General features: G+C 38.7%; 1 pseudogene; it reads right to left on the reverse strand.

The window, feature by feature from the left end:
- Positions 1-9,898: 9,898 nt before the first annotated feature.
- Positions 9,899-10,193, reverse strand: LOC121830571 (small nuclear ribonucleoprotein E pseudogene; annotated as a pseudogene).
- Positions 10,194-15,771: the final 5,578 nt, after the last annotated feature.

Below are 15,771 nucleotides of genomic sequence, written 5' to 3' on the forward strand. Positions count from 1 at the left end.
ACCTGTGTCCTGCAGTCACTTGATCTCAAGTAAACACACAGAGGCTTATTTTACTTACAAACTGCATGGGCTATGGATCAGGCTTCTTACTAGCTAGCTCTTATAACTTAACTCAACACATTTCTATTAATCTATATATTGACACATGGCTGTAGCATTACCAGTCTGTGGGTATCTTGTTGCTCCTTGGGCGGTGGGTTGGCATCTCTCTTGACTCCACCCTTCTTCATCTTGTCTTCAGTTTGAATGTACCAGCTAACCTTATCTGGCCCTGCCCTAGGCTAATGCAGCTTTATTTATCAACACATATTTACAGTGTACAGAAAGACATCCCATAGCAGGTATCCTTGGGTCCTGAGGTAGATTGAATCCTGCTTTTCTGAGAAGTCGCCATATTGATTTCCAAAGTGGTTGTGCAAATTTGCACTCCCACCAACAGTGGAAGAGTGTTCCCCTTGCTCTACATCCTCTCCAACATAAGCTGTCATCAGTGTTTTGATCTTTGCCCTTCTGACAGGTGTAAGATGCTGCCCTACAACTGGTGCTGCAATGGGTGGGGGTATGGGAGCAAGGGTTGTGCCCCTGGGCTTAAAGCCTAGAGGCTGGGGTGATCGGCTAGGAGAACAATGACTCATCTCTTGGTCCAATCAGAGCCTGTGGAGTCTGTGTCTCAGGGAGCAGCTGTGGTCTTGGTGAGTGGGTGGATTTGGGGTGGTGGTGGAGTGAGGTTTCTAGGTTACAAGGTCCAATGTGTGTGCGGGGGTGGTGGTGGTGGTGGTGGTGGTGGTGGTGGTGGTGGTAGTCAGGTCTGCCTGCAGGAGTCTTGCCTGCTGGCCTGCAGCTGGGGCTGCAATGGGTGGGGTATCAGCTCCTTCAGTTTTGTCTGCAAATCTTTAACCTTGTTTTTGTCTGTAAGCACATCTACTCACTCATTTTGAGTTACCAGTAACATGATTTTAATAAGTCTTGACACTCACTTCCAAATCTGTACTAAAACACATATTATTACTTGTATTCTGATTGATAGAGCTGTCTAGAAAATTCCCAAATTCCAAAACATTTAGCAACGTTTTAAGGTTTCACCTATAAAAACAAAACATTGCTTTTATTGAATGAACTTCAAATTTACAAGTATGTTCACTAATATTAAGTAGAAATTTTTCACATTATCTCAGAGATATCATTTATATAATCTTTGAATTTGTTCAATTCAACTAGGTATGAATATTTGAAAAGGAGGAAAATTAGTACTTTCCTCTTTTTCCTTTTATTGAAAATAATTTTCCTCATACAATATATCCTGATTACAGTTTTCTCTCCTTCTACTTCTCCCTTCCTCCCCTCCCATCATATATACCCCCTTTCTGATTGTCATTAGAAAATGAACAGGCTTCTAAGGGAATATAATATAATAAATATAATATAATATAATGATGAAACAAACAGAATAGGACTTAGGTATGCTATCATGTCATCTGCAAATAAAGACACTTTGACTTCTTCCTTTCCAACTTGTATCCTCTTGGTTTTCTTCATGAAGGATCCAGGAGTATAGGAATATAGGAATATAAGAATAAGACAGGAATATAAGAATCAAAACTTATAAGCTAAAGAGATAGAAGCTGACAGCCATCAGTTCTGCCAGCAAATAGGGATTAACTTTTAACTAAGCTTTTCTTTGTTTTACAATGGGCAGTTCTGTCAGCAACCTAAATGTTAGGCTTTTTATTTTTTTATTTATTTATTTTTTTTATGATGGCTCTCTGCAGCCTTGGGGTTAGCTATCCTCAACAATCCCCAATGTTATGCCCAGATTTTGGAGACCCCCAAAAGACCACCATGGAGACCAAATACCATATGTAAAAGCAAAGAGCCTTTATTTTCAAGCTCAGAGCTTAGACTCTCTGTCTGACACAGCAGTGAGAGCAGAGAGCCCTGAGCTCAGGCAGGGTGGGTTTTTTATCATAGCAGAGGTTGGGGTGATGGATTTCCAGGGCTCAGGACCCTGATTGGTTGACATTTGTCTAGGGGTATAGGGAATGTTTGGAATGTCATGTATTTTCCCTTAGATGCAGGCCCTCCCTGGGTAGGGTCAGCTCATGGCTTTTTCTGGATCTGGGTGTTACCTACCAGAAAGCCTATTACAGAAGCTATTTCTGGGTCCCTAAATTTGTCATGGCAGTTGTGTGGTCAAGCTGTTTTGTGCCCCCCCCCCCACTCCTTGGAGGAGCTCCAAAGTAGCTTGACCACACAGCTGCCATGACAGGCCCAGAGGCCCAGACACAGTTTCTGTGACAGGTTTACTGGCAGGCAACACCAAGATCCAGGAAAACCATAAGCTGACTCTACCCAGGGATCCACCCAAGGATGGGAAAGTACCTAACATCTCAAACATTCCAACCATTAGATAAGGTGGCCAGATGTCCCTAAGTCTAGCACATACCTGTTTTTGTTTTACAGATACCCCTAGATAATTGTCAGCCAATCAGGGTCTTGGACCCTGGAAATCCCCTCACCCCAACCACTGCTATGATAAAGACCCCACCCCACCTGAACTCAGGGCTCTCTGCTCTCACTGCTGTGTGGGACAGATAGACCAAGCCCTGGAGCTTAAAAATAAAGGCTCTTTGCTTTTACATGCGGGATTCAGTCTCTGTGGTGGTTTTTTTCGGGGTCCCCATGATTTGGGCATACCACCCCCATTACCACTCACAACCAACAGCTGCTGTAAACCAAAGTTAACTTTTAATAGGTTCTACGTGACAACCTGCTTTGCATTGTTTCATATTCTCCCTGCTATGGGACCCAGCTATGTCAGGAATAGTTGCAGGAAACTCTTTTTGCAATAGAGTTTGCTTCTGTTTTTAGACTTGGGTGGTCTGCACCCCATTATTTTGCCTGCTCCCCCTGGATCCAACACTTTTGTTGTTCAGTTATTTCTCTAGCTAATACTTCAAGTACTATATTGAATAGGTATGGAGAGAGTGGACAACCTTGTTCCTAACTTTAGTGGAATTGGTTTGAGTTTCTCTCTATTGAAGTTGATGTTGGCTGTGGGCTTGCTGTAAACTGCCTGTATTATGTTGAAGTATGTCCCTTATATCCCTAATCTTTCCAGGCCAGAACAAGCAGTTCTACAAAGCTGAGGATGAGACTTGGAGACTGGAATTAGAGGAGAGGAAGGAGAAAGAAGAGCTGAAGCTTGTCTACCTGCTTTGAGGGTCTATTTACTACTACTCTGGCAGGCTTGGCTGGTGAGTTTCCAGGGAATACCTGCTGGAGTTGGGGGCTGGGATAGCAGGATAAGTGGGGAGAAGGTTGGAGAGGAAGATCTGTATGATCCTCTAAAGATAGGCAGAGAGGAATGGGGCCACAGCAGGTAGTCTGCTAAAGAGCTGGGGTGAGGCTGGGAGATTGGATTTGGAGGAGCTGCCGGAGAGGTGAAGACCTGCAGTTGGCCTGTTTCCCAAATTGGCAGGACTGGTGGGTTTCCAGGGAATGCCTGCTGGTTTGGGTGGCGGGGATAAGGTCGATGAGCAAGGGGGAAGGAAGGTTGAGTGGAAGATCTGTGATACACTGGAGCTGTGGGGGTGAGACTGGGGGATTGGAGAGGAGCAAGAGGCGAAGATTTGCAGTTAGCCTACTTGCTTCCCTGGTGTACTGAAAATTATTTCTTAAATGTTGAGAAATTTAATGTGCACCTACAGCTAGATATATTTATATTAAAGTAATTTTCCAACCACAAAGTGAACAGTAGTTTAATTCAAGGAAATATTGAGAGTTATTACTAAATTTCTTCATTTTGGAAAACATCCGTTTGACATTATACCAAACATGAAAATGTAATTGCTGAATTATTGATACTATTACTATCATTACTACAAAAGAAACTTCTTTGTCTTAAAAGTTTATTAAATATAAGAAATAGAATAAATTTTTATGTCACATTTTAAGGTAAAAAATCCCAAGAAGGCTGAGAATGTGTCTGGGTTATGAAATGGATTGTTTCTTCTCCAAATTTGTTTAGATGTTGAAATCCTAATTGCAGGTACCATAAAATGTGACAGTTTGGTGTGAAGTCATGACAGAAATAAATCTTTAAATAGGGTCACCAGGATGGTCTCTAACATATGAGTAAATTAATTAGAAGAAGAAGAAGAAACTTGTAAAGAGGCAGACAGAGATGGAAAACAATGTGATGAAACTTTGGGAGAAGATGACATTCTACAAGTCAAGGAGAGAGGCAGATCCTTCCCTCAGACCTCAGAAGGAGCCAGTGATGCTGCCATCTTCATTTGGACAATTAGAACTGTGAAACCAAACATTTCTGTTGCTTAAGACATCGAGTTCATGGTACTCGGTAACAGCATCCTTAGAAAACCATTATAGCCGGCTGGTGATGGCACACGCCTTTAATCCCAGCACTCGGGAGGCAGAGCCAGGTGGATTTCTGTGAGTTCAAGGCCAGCCTGGGCTACCAAGTGAGTTCCAGGAAAGGTGCAAAGCTACACAGAGAAACCCTGTCTCGAAAAAACCAAAAAAAAGAAAAAAAAAAAAAAAAGAAAATCAATATAGAGCTGAGTCGGGTGGTCCATGCCTGAAATCCTATCAGGAGAACTGCCCAGACCAGCTAGGACTGTATAGCAAGATCCTGCCCCAAAGATACCCAAATAAAACAAATGAAACAACAACAACAAAACAAAAACAAAAACAAAAAACCCTGAGATATCTAGGTGACCACGTAATAGGACTGGTTCTTTTGAAACTTAACAGCTGCTTCATAATTAGTTACTGCTGACATCTTTTTAATCACAAAACAGCCAGTGAATTCTTTAAAATTTAAGTAAAATAAGCAAGTAACATAATAGAAAAACTAACCAGTCAATATACCTTTGTTTTATCAATTGCTTTGGTTGCAAACTATATTGATGACTTTAGGAAATTATCTTTCTTTTAATAATGAAATTTGATTTCTATCATACATGACATTTAATACTTAAAATTTCTCTTTGACAGTTTTATATACTTTATTCAGCATTGAACCATTTTAAGTAACAATAACATATTAGATAATATAACAATATTAGATTATATAATAATAAGATTACATCATTGAGCTCCCATATTTAACATTTGACATTTATATTTGACTATACTTTTAAAAAAGCTTTCCATTTTTCTTAGTTAACTTTACTCCTTGTGTCTATTTTTTTCTCTTGCTCCATATTTTATTTGTATTTGTGACCTCTTAAAGGAAAATTGAATAATTACTGGGTTTTAGATACTCCCTGTGCTCCATAACTTCATTCTTTTAAAACCGGATTCAGTCATTACAATAATACAGTGATTGTAGAGTAGCATGAATCTTAAAAGGTCTTATTAATGAAAACAAACCCAGGAGCCAGGTATTGGGGTGAATGCTGGAAGATCAGAGAAGCAGAATAAGCCACAGCTACCTCACCTTGCCAGTTCCTCAGCTGATCCTGTTTCCTTAGAGTGGAATCTTTTGAGTCCTCATCCAAATGGATCTCAGCTGAACTGTGCTGCTGAAACCCTGAAAGCTTAACCAGGCTCTAGTTCCTGGTCCTCATGCCTTATATACCTTTCTGCTTTCTGCCATCACTTCCTGTGATTAAAGGCATGAGTCATCATGTCTGGCTGTTTCCAGTGTGGCTTTGAACTCACAGAGATCCGGATGGATCTCTGCCTCCCAAGTGATAGGATTAAAGGCGTGTGTGCCACCTTTTTCTGGCCTCTAGATCTAGTGGCTGTTCTGTTCTCTGACCCCAGATAAGTTTATTAGGATACATAATATTTTGGGGAACACAATACCACCACATAGTAGTTATTATTGCTTCCCCCTCCTTAATCCAGGAATGAAAGATCAGTGAGACTGCATGGTTTGCTCAAAGTTACGTGGATAATAAATGGCCAGTCCACTGGACCATGATATTTTTAAGCAGTTTTTTTTTTGGGGGGGATGGGGGTGGGGAGACATGTTGGGGATCTAGCCCAGGACCTATGCATGCTAGGTAAGCACTCTACACTGAGCTACACTCACATTGTTTCAAGCTTCTGATTTTAGTATTTAGTGATCTTTCACCTAATACATGTTTATAATACTAGTTGTTATCAATAGTCCCATTCATTAATTTGAGGAGTGGGAGTGAGACAGTTTTATGTAGCCCGGTTTGATCTTGGCTACATGGTTATGATGGCCTTGAACTTCTGATCCTCCATCTCTACCTCCCAAGTACTTAGATTTCAGGCACATACTCCCCACCCCACTTGAGACAGGGTTTCACTGTTAGCCTAGATTGGCTTGGAACTCTATGTATCCCATACTGAACTTGGAGCAATCTGCTTACTTGAACTTGGAGCAATCTGCTTACTTAAAATGTCCAAGAACTGGGATTACAGGTGTGAGTCATTATGTCTAGCATTAACATTTATCTGTAAGCTACAGCAACCCTGACTCAAACTGGCTTAAACAGTAAATTTCTTCTCTATCATAATCCTGGTTATATGGTGAACTTCAGGGTTAATCTCTTCAGTGGCAGGTAGATTATAGGTTTGCTTCTGTTTCTAATTTATCTCTGCCCTAGGCATTATGACCAAAAGCAGTTTATTCTTGGCTATGAGAGTGCTTCAGTGTTCAGGGATTATATCATACAATCTTTTTCATCACAAGTCAGGTCTAGTCATTTAGTTCAGACACAGAAACATCCAAAGAACAAGGAGACACAATTTTATCCTGAGATATATACTCTTTTTTATTACTTCTTTTATTTTTTGATATTATATTATAATTTCATTGTCCTTAGAATTATAATTTCCCCAGAACTCCTTGCAGAATATTACAGCTGTTTGATCACTATATCGTGCTTCTATTCTTACCCAAAACAAATTACCACATACCAAAATTAACCAGACACAAAGTCTATATAACTCAATGAATGTCTGTACAATTAGGATAGCCATTTGGAATGGAAGCTGTGCAGTTTCACATTGGATTTTATACTTTCATTATTGAATACATATTTATGCTTTTATCAACAAAATTCACGACAGAATTAGAACTAGAAAACATTTATAGCATTATAACTGATGTTCATTACCTGCATTCATTCATTCCTCATCACCTAATATTAGTCTTTCTTGTTCTCTTTTCTATGTGTTATACTATATCCATGTGTCCAATTCTTTACATATAAACATGTATTATTAGGTAGATTCCACATTTAAGCAAGAAAATGCATTTTTTCTTCCTCTGGGATTATATGACTTTACTTAGTTTAATACATTCTAAGTCCATCTAGTTTCCTGCAAATTTTATGATTTCATTTTCTTTAGAGCTGAATGGTATTTCATTACACACACACACACACACACACACACACACACACACACACACACACCAAATTTTCATTAAAATTCATCTGTTGATGGACAACTAGGTTTATTCAAAGTCTTTGCTATAGAAAGTAAAGTAGCAATAAACAGAGTTTATTTCATTTTTTTATTTGCAATTTTGTTTCCTCTCGTAAGGCTTAAGTCAAAGCATGGGCTGGGTTGGCCTCGGTTTCTATCTGGGGAATGAGGAAAAATCTGATTTCTACTTCAACCAGGTATTGGCAAAACCCCTGATCCTATGCAGACAGATGTCCCTAATTCCTTGCTGACTGTCAGCTGTGAGTTACTGGAGGCAGTTTCGGGGAAAGGGGTGCCTACATTAGTCAGCAATTGCTTGCTTTGAATCCTTCCTCTAGTGTCTTGCCTCAGCTACATTCCTTTACTTTTCAGACTTGTGTGATTGGATTAGTGTCAGCCAGCTCTTCTTCTACTTTAAGGCTAACTGTGCCCTACAACTGATCCCAATTATCATATTCATAGCTTTTAGGGATTAGAATGATCATTCTTGGTGTGGTGGATATTTTAGGCAGGCCTAACACAGCTGCAGTTGGCTTTTGCTGAACAAGTCACCACTGGCAACAGGGATGGATTATTGTAATTTTCTCAGATAGTCTTCAGGGATGAAATGGAAACACTGGGGAGTAAGACACACTGCTCATTATGTACCCACATTACAACACTTCTTTAAAGAATGTTGTCTTCTGAAGAGCACTCTATGTTCTTTCTCAGTTTCCATAATAAATTGTACATGTTGTCTAGGATATTATTTAAACATTATTTCACCAAGGACAAAAAAGAGACTTTAATGTTAAAGCTGCATTTGAGAGCAAAGTTCCGTTTCCCAGTGCTATTGGGGTAAATGATCTTAAAGAGAAAAGTAGTTATCGTGTTGAGTTGATGGATGGGAGCAGTAGTACAATGGCCTTTGTAAAACTTAGAGAATTCTGGCAGCTTCAGAGAGAATTTTGGTGCAGCTGTTGTAGGTATTATCTTAGGTGTTTGGCAACAGCTTTCTACGAGGAATCTGTCTACTTAGCATGGCTATTGAGCAGTCACCATAGACTCACCAACTTTCAATGGCTCTAGGATTCCTCTGAAGTCTCCCACCTTCTCTTCCCCTCTGTCTGCCATCTGTCGGTCTAGTGGGCAGGGATTAAGGGCAGTCTGTCCTTTTATTGATATCTAGTGTGGCTTCAAAAATCTAGCTCATCAGGCACTGTAATTGTTCCCATTCCCATCTTCATAGGTGACCTTTCAGAATCTATTTTTTTGTGCAAGGTGATGACTTTCCTCAGAACAAGGAGGGCTTATCATGAGGCAAGAATATCTAAGTGGGGACTTTCCCTGGCAGAGCCTTACAAGCAAGGACCTAGCACTGTTGACTGCCCCATCTGACAGTGTTCACAAATAACAGTTAGGAAGGACCATGTCAGGAGCCAGAGGGGTGGCAGGGCTGGTTCAGGTCAGGTATATGGTCTCCTTATTTGGTTCAGGTGAGGTATATGGTCTCCGTATTTGGTTCAGGTGAGGTATATGGTCTCCGTATTTGGTTGATGGATTGCTTCATGTCCCAAAATGGTGGTTAAACCTTCTGAACTACAAATAATTCCAAAAACTGAAGTGATAATGAACACATTAGACAGATCTGGGACTTTTGCTACAAACATGATATTTAAGACAAATTAAAGGTCAAATGGATGTGAAATCTAGTCAACCTCTATCATTTCCCATTATTTATGCACTATTTCTTTTTAATTTTTAAATATGAGAAAATTTAGGTCACATTTGGGTATAATTATCTTAAGCAGTGAGGCAAAAATAATTCATACTTTTAGGCTCTTGCTCCTAATACCTCATTTTAAGCATTTATCAAGGGAGTCACTATCCCACTTTATTACATTAGAGTCTTACAATATGTCAATATTATAAAAATATATATTTGATATAAATTAATGCTCAATAATTTTTTTATGTCTTAAAGAGAGATATCTATTTTCTTTGGAATATTTAAATTATTAATTCAGTTTTAGAATTGCCACTTTCATATTCAGGAATAAACATATAAAACGTGGGGTATATGAAATACATTGTCGATAACTTTTAAAAAATTAAACTTACCATATTATTTTTATTTTTTAAATTAAAAATTAGATTTATTTTACTTTTATGTGTATGACTGTCTTACCTATATATTTGTCTATATACTAAGTGTATACATGGTGCCCGCAGAGGTCAGAAGAGGGTGTCAAACCCTCTGCCAAGGAGTTATGGATGGTTGTGATTTGCCATATGGGAGCTGGGAACTGTACCTGAGTTCCCAGCTCTTAATCACTGAACAATCTCTCCAGCCCCTAGTTTAAAAAAATGCATTAAAAATAATTATTGTTATCTGATAAACATAAGTGCCATGAAAAAAATATGAACACATGTTTCAGAACCATATTCTCTGCATTGCCTTCTCAACTTCTCAATCCTTTGATCATGTCTAGTTGGAAAATCTCTGTAGCAGAGAAATATTATCTCCTGTTAGCCCAACCCAAACCAACCGCTTTGTTGACTTTGTTTAAGATTGAATCTTTTCTGCATCTTTTAAGTGAGGTTCAGGTACTCATCAAAACCAGTATTTGACCACCCACACATTCACTTGTTCACAAAGCCACACCTGGACTTGGCAAGCGTCAGAAGATGAAGTTGGTGGACTGCACCATCGCCTTCTGCACCTTCTGGCCCTGGCCATGGTATGCCAGTGTGGAAATCACAGAGACCACATAAACGGGCATGCTGTATCAGAAAGCTTTTTCTGTTGTTCTTTTTGAGACAGGGTCTTATGTGTCCTTTGCCTTCGATAACTTACAAAATTGTTATATAAATTTCAGTTGCTTAGATGTAAGTATAAATCTACATTATTTTATATGGACTTAATAGGAGGATGAATATTTTATTAGCCTAAATTGGTGAAATTGTGCCATCTAGTGCTCTTTACTAAAAAAAAAAAATTCTTGTAGGTTTTAAAGAGTGTTTCAGTTTGTAGACTATTAAAAGTTCACAACAAATCTAGAAATTTATTTGTCTGATGTCTATTGTAAATTTTGGGTATGGTTAATTTTCATGGGTGATGTTCTTTATTTGCACGTTTTCTATGATAAAGTTTATAAAATTAAAGAAAGAAAAAAATACAAGCACAAAAATGAAACAATATCTGATGCAAGTACAAAGGGGTTTATTAGTAACAAGGAGACCCAGGCTTGGTCCGCATCCAACACACTGGCTAGCCAGGTGAATGAGGACAGCCCTGAGCTCTCAGAGTGAAGGGTTTTTAAAGGGAAAAACCACAAGCCAGGGGGTACAAGCCTTTGCATTTCAGGGTCATACTTCACTTAACAGGAACATTTAGCCAAGAGAAGAACTACAGAAGACAAAATACATTTGGAGACTCTCCCAGTACTATTGGAGACGTTGATGCCTTTGTTTTAGCTTCATAACTATTTCTTGGCCAGCAACCTACCCACTCGTGGGAGGGGGTCACCTTGATCAGAGTCTTAGCTGGGTGTCTGTGTCTCTGGAACTTGGTTCAGCTTTCATGTGAGTATTGCTAGAAATGAAGTTTTCTTTAAAACGGAGTTTGTCTTGCTCTCTCAACACATGGCTACCACAGCACATTTTCTGAGAGCCGTTGAAGTCACTTTTGCCTGTGTTTTATAGGAGGAAAACTGTTAGTTGGTTACATTAGGAGGAAGAGGAGGAAACTGAGGACAGTGGAAAACTTTTACTTTATTGTTCTAGCAGCCAAAATTGATGGATATAAAGCTTTGATCCTTTGTCTAGTCTTGGGTTTGTGTAAATCTGGAATTGTGTGATTACTTTTGGAAACCTAATTTTCATGTTTCTTCCCCCCCCCCTTTTTTTTTGGTTTTCCAAGACAGGGTTTCTCTGTGTAGTTTTGGTGCCTGTCCTGGAACTCACTCTGTAGACCAGGCTGGCCTCAAACTCATAGAGATCCGCCTGGCTCTGCCTCTCGAGTGCTGGAACTAAAGATGTGCACTACCACTGCCCGGCTAGTTTTCATGTTTTTTTTTTTTTTTAAAAAAAACACTGTTCAGCCAGGTGTGGTGGCTCATGCTGTTAATCTTAGTATTCCAGGTTCTCTGAGTTCCAGACCAACCTGGTCTACATAGTGAGTTCCAGGCCAGCCTGATCTACAAAGAGAGACTGTCCCCACAACCCCCACCCCCACAAAACCTTGAAACAAACAAAGAAAAACCCTAACAAATAAAAAAATAAAAATAAAAAACCCTAATAAACCCTAACAAAAACTAACAAACAAAAAGAAAAACCCTATAGGTTGAAGCAAAACCAAGTAAACTTTGGTGCTTTATAAGACAGGTGTGCAGAAGTATCAACTTCCTTGTAAAACGTTGTTTTTAAATAACAAACTTTATAAAATAAAAAATGTAATTACCTAGATATATGCATAAGACATATGAACATCATTATGCTCATTATTAGGCCTATTTGGGTTATCTAGTAGCTTTCATTTAAATAGTCATCATATGCTATTCCATTGCAGTTATTAGTTTCTTAACATTGAATTGCTATTTAACTTATGCTTTTAGAGCTTGCACCAACAATTGTGGGGGTTCCCCTTTGTCTTTCTGGCCAGTTGGCCATCAGTCCATGAGGACAAAGGGGCAGAAGTGACGACAAAGATCCTTGTATGGCCTGTGAACATGACATAGACAGCCCTCTGGGAGACAGACTTCAGTGAATCAGCTCAACTTTATTTGAGAGTATAGGAAATATATAGGGTTGGGGACAAACCTAGTTTGCATTAAGTGGCACAGTTCTATCATAAAGCTTTGTATATGGCAGTAGGGTCCTATAGCAAAGCACAAGTCTTAGTTACTATATGTGCAGCAGGTGAGGCTTCTAGTAGTTATCTGTGCCAAGGGTCATGCTAAAGATAAATCAGGCATCTGATTTAGAGACAGCTTTCAGACAAGGTCAGTCCTCTGGGCCTAGGGACATTCTCCAGATAAGGGTAAATAGAGAACAGGAAGTTTCTCTGGAGAGGGAGGGAGTCCCATGTTGTAGAGTGTTGGAAAAAGCTATCAGGCCATGATAGACTGACTTCAACCTCTGACTAGCCAGTGAGACCTCCCAACAAACAATTGTCTACTAATGTCTTATTAATATATGTGGATCTATGAAATATTTTGCATACTTGTAAATGGTTTTGGCAGTAGATAATCAACACACACACCTGTTACTGTTGAGATTCAGTTGAGTTTTTCTCTACCCAGGTAAAAGATATGTTGTCAACATATCCTTTACATTACAGATGTGATAAGAAAGTATACTTCATCAAATATTTGTGAATTTTCCAAATCATACAACATAAAGTAGTTATTTCTTTTTGTAGTAAAATTAATTACATGACAGTTAACCATTTACGTGTATGGGTCAGTGCATGAAGTGTGTTCAAAGTGTTGTGCAGTGATCAACAGGAAATTTTCATCTTACACAACTTCTTAACCCTTACATAATTCTCAGTTTTACCCTCTCTCAGCCTTGGCAACCATCATTACACTTTCCTGTTTCCATGACTTGAGTAGTATAGATATTTCATGTAAGTGATACCACATGCCTTTTAGAAAATGGCTTACTCACTCAACATGGTCAAGATTCAACTAAGATTTCCTTCCTAATAGTATTTAATATGTGTAGATGAATTTCTAAAGTCTTAATAAATAAGAAACACAGAGCCAAATACAGGGGTGCAAGCCATAGAGGTCAGAGCAATAGCCACCAACTAACCTTAGCTGACCACCTCGCTGTAGCTTCCCAAGAGAACCTCTTCCTGTCTAAACTGCACCTTTATTGCCTTCCTGTTCTGCCTTCTCATTGGCTCTAAGCCCAACCACATCACTTCATCATCACTGTCTGTCTATACAGACCTCCAGGTCTCTATGATTGGAACTGGGATTAAAGGCATGTGTCACCACCTTGGCTGTGTCCTTGAACACACAGAGACTCTGCCTGCCATGTGATTAGATTAAGGGCATGGGCTACCACTGCCTGACTGCTGTTATAGCTATGACCTCTGATCTCCAGGCAAACTTTATTTATTAACATACAAGTAAAATATCATATTTCAGCACAAAGAAAATATCACCACAGATATGACTATTTTTAAATGTTTTATAATCAAAGGATTTATTTAATCAGCGAGAACTGTAAACTGATTGAATATGCTGTACATAGGCAACAGAAAGAAACCGGTACTTATATTTGCAAACAGTCCTTCAGGAAGCCAGAGATCAGGCTGTTGTATTTGCTTTGATTTCAAATCCAGTTTCCACAGGGCACTAGAAGAGCCAGCAGTTGCTATTTCTCCCAGCAGATGACTTGCTACAAATGTTGATTTTACTCAAAGTCAGCAAGAGAAATATTGCATCTGCATTTTCCAAGAAACCTCTGACTCTACAAATGTCACTTAACTAATTTCTTCATATCTTAGATATCACCCTCATGATCCTAAACCTTTCCAACTGCCTGTCTACGTTGTTCCCCATTTGGGGGCACATGTGGCTGCGCCTCCAGTTAGTGTTTACTTCATGAGGCTTTAAGTTTTTAACTTTAGTCTCCCGCGAATTGGGTGGGATTTGACTATTTCCCCAAGCAACCCAGACCATCTGTCTACATTCCTGCACCTCACTTAATCCCATCTAGTTTAACTCTGGCAGGATCCTTGTTTTGTCACATTTGTTCCAACAAAATAATGACATCATCTCACAGCTCCGACTGCTCTTTTCCTGTTTTGTCCCTTCCAACCAAAATTTCACACATTAAATTTTAATGAATAACATGCAAACATTTCCCTTGTTTTACAAATAATGCAAAAATGTGTAATTTTTAACTTCTCTCCACTTAGGCTAATTTGTACTAATAGCCTAGCATGCACCCATTCATATTTTCCACATGCATATACATACATTTGACATGTATATATAGGTTTTAGGATTTCTTGGCTTTAAAAATTGTGCCAAATATTTTTGAATCTTTTTCCTCAACAATATCTCATGGGAACTAGGTTTATTAATGGGAATGCTAAGTGTTTTAAATGCCTACACGGTGTCTGAGTTGATTTCTTCCCTGTATTAAGAGGCATTTTTCTTATTCATTTGTAACATTTTGGATGAACAGAAATAAAACTTAGCCTTACACAGTTAGATATGTTATTTTGTGCTATAGCATTAAAAAAATTTAAATTACATTTTGCTTATTTATTGTATGTGTGTCTATGTATATGAGCACATGCATATGTGCCATGATATGCATGTGGAAGTCAAAAACCTTGCGGGTCTTGGTTCTCTCCTACCATGTGAGTCTCAGGGACCAACCTCATACGGTCAAGTTTTGTGGCAACCTCCTTCTCACTAGCCTACTACAGCATTTTAGTGGGAGACATCCAAAACAGTAAAAAGTCACAATTCTATCATATATAACTACAAAATTGTAAACTTCTTGCATTCTTTCAGAAAAGAGTTTATCATTTTTTATATTTGAAAATTTTTTGAGTTAAAAAAAAAAAGTCATTTCATTGTGACCTTGTTATAAATGTCCTCATTACTAGTAAAAGGAATGTGTATTTCTGGAATGTTTCAAATTATTATTCTGCGAATTCCTATTTTTATTATGTTCCATGTTATATTGATTTTATTTGTGATAATTCTTAAGATTGTATGATTGATACAGTTTGGGTATGGTGTGTGTGTGTGTGTGTGTGTGTGTGTGTGTGTCCACATCCCAAAGTCCTCAGTCTAGCACTGCTGACATGGCAAAGCTGTCAAGCGGCGGTACCCGGTGAGGTGATTAAATCATTGGGGACATTGCCTACAGAAGGATTAATGTAGCTCTCAGGTGCCCCTACCTGGGCCTTGAATTTCTCTTTCCTCCTGTCTTGCCATGTGACTGCCCTCTCTCCTTGTGTTGCTACAATGATGCCATCTGCCATGTGTGACATACTGGGATGACAAGCATTGTTGATATCATGCTTTGGAGTCTCCAGAACTGAAGGAGAGCTAAACAAAGTTGCTGCTTTATCTATTTGTATGTATGGCCTTTATATGACACAAAGTTTTAAATGGTGATATTCTCTTATGATTATCTCTTTTCTTAAAGCTTCTAAATCCCTCTAGTTAAGCAACTCTTCTTTGCTCACAATGTACTTTTCTAGTTTCTTCTGTGTGCTCCTTTTATTATTTTGCTTGTTACATTAAGTCTTATGACATTTCAAAATTATTTTTCTAAATGTGCAATATGTGGGTGAATTTTATTTCCTTTTAGATGGCAGGCAGT

Source organism: Peromyscus maniculatus, chromosome 6, assembly GCF_049852395.1.
Source record: "Peromyscus maniculatus bairdii isolate BWxNUB_F1_BW_parent chromosome 6, HU_Pman_BW_mat_3.1, whole genome shotgun sequence".
In the NCBI taxonomy this organism is placed as follows: Eukaryota; Metazoa; Chordata; class Mammalia; order Rodentia; family Cricetidae; genus Peromyscus; species Peromyscus maniculatus.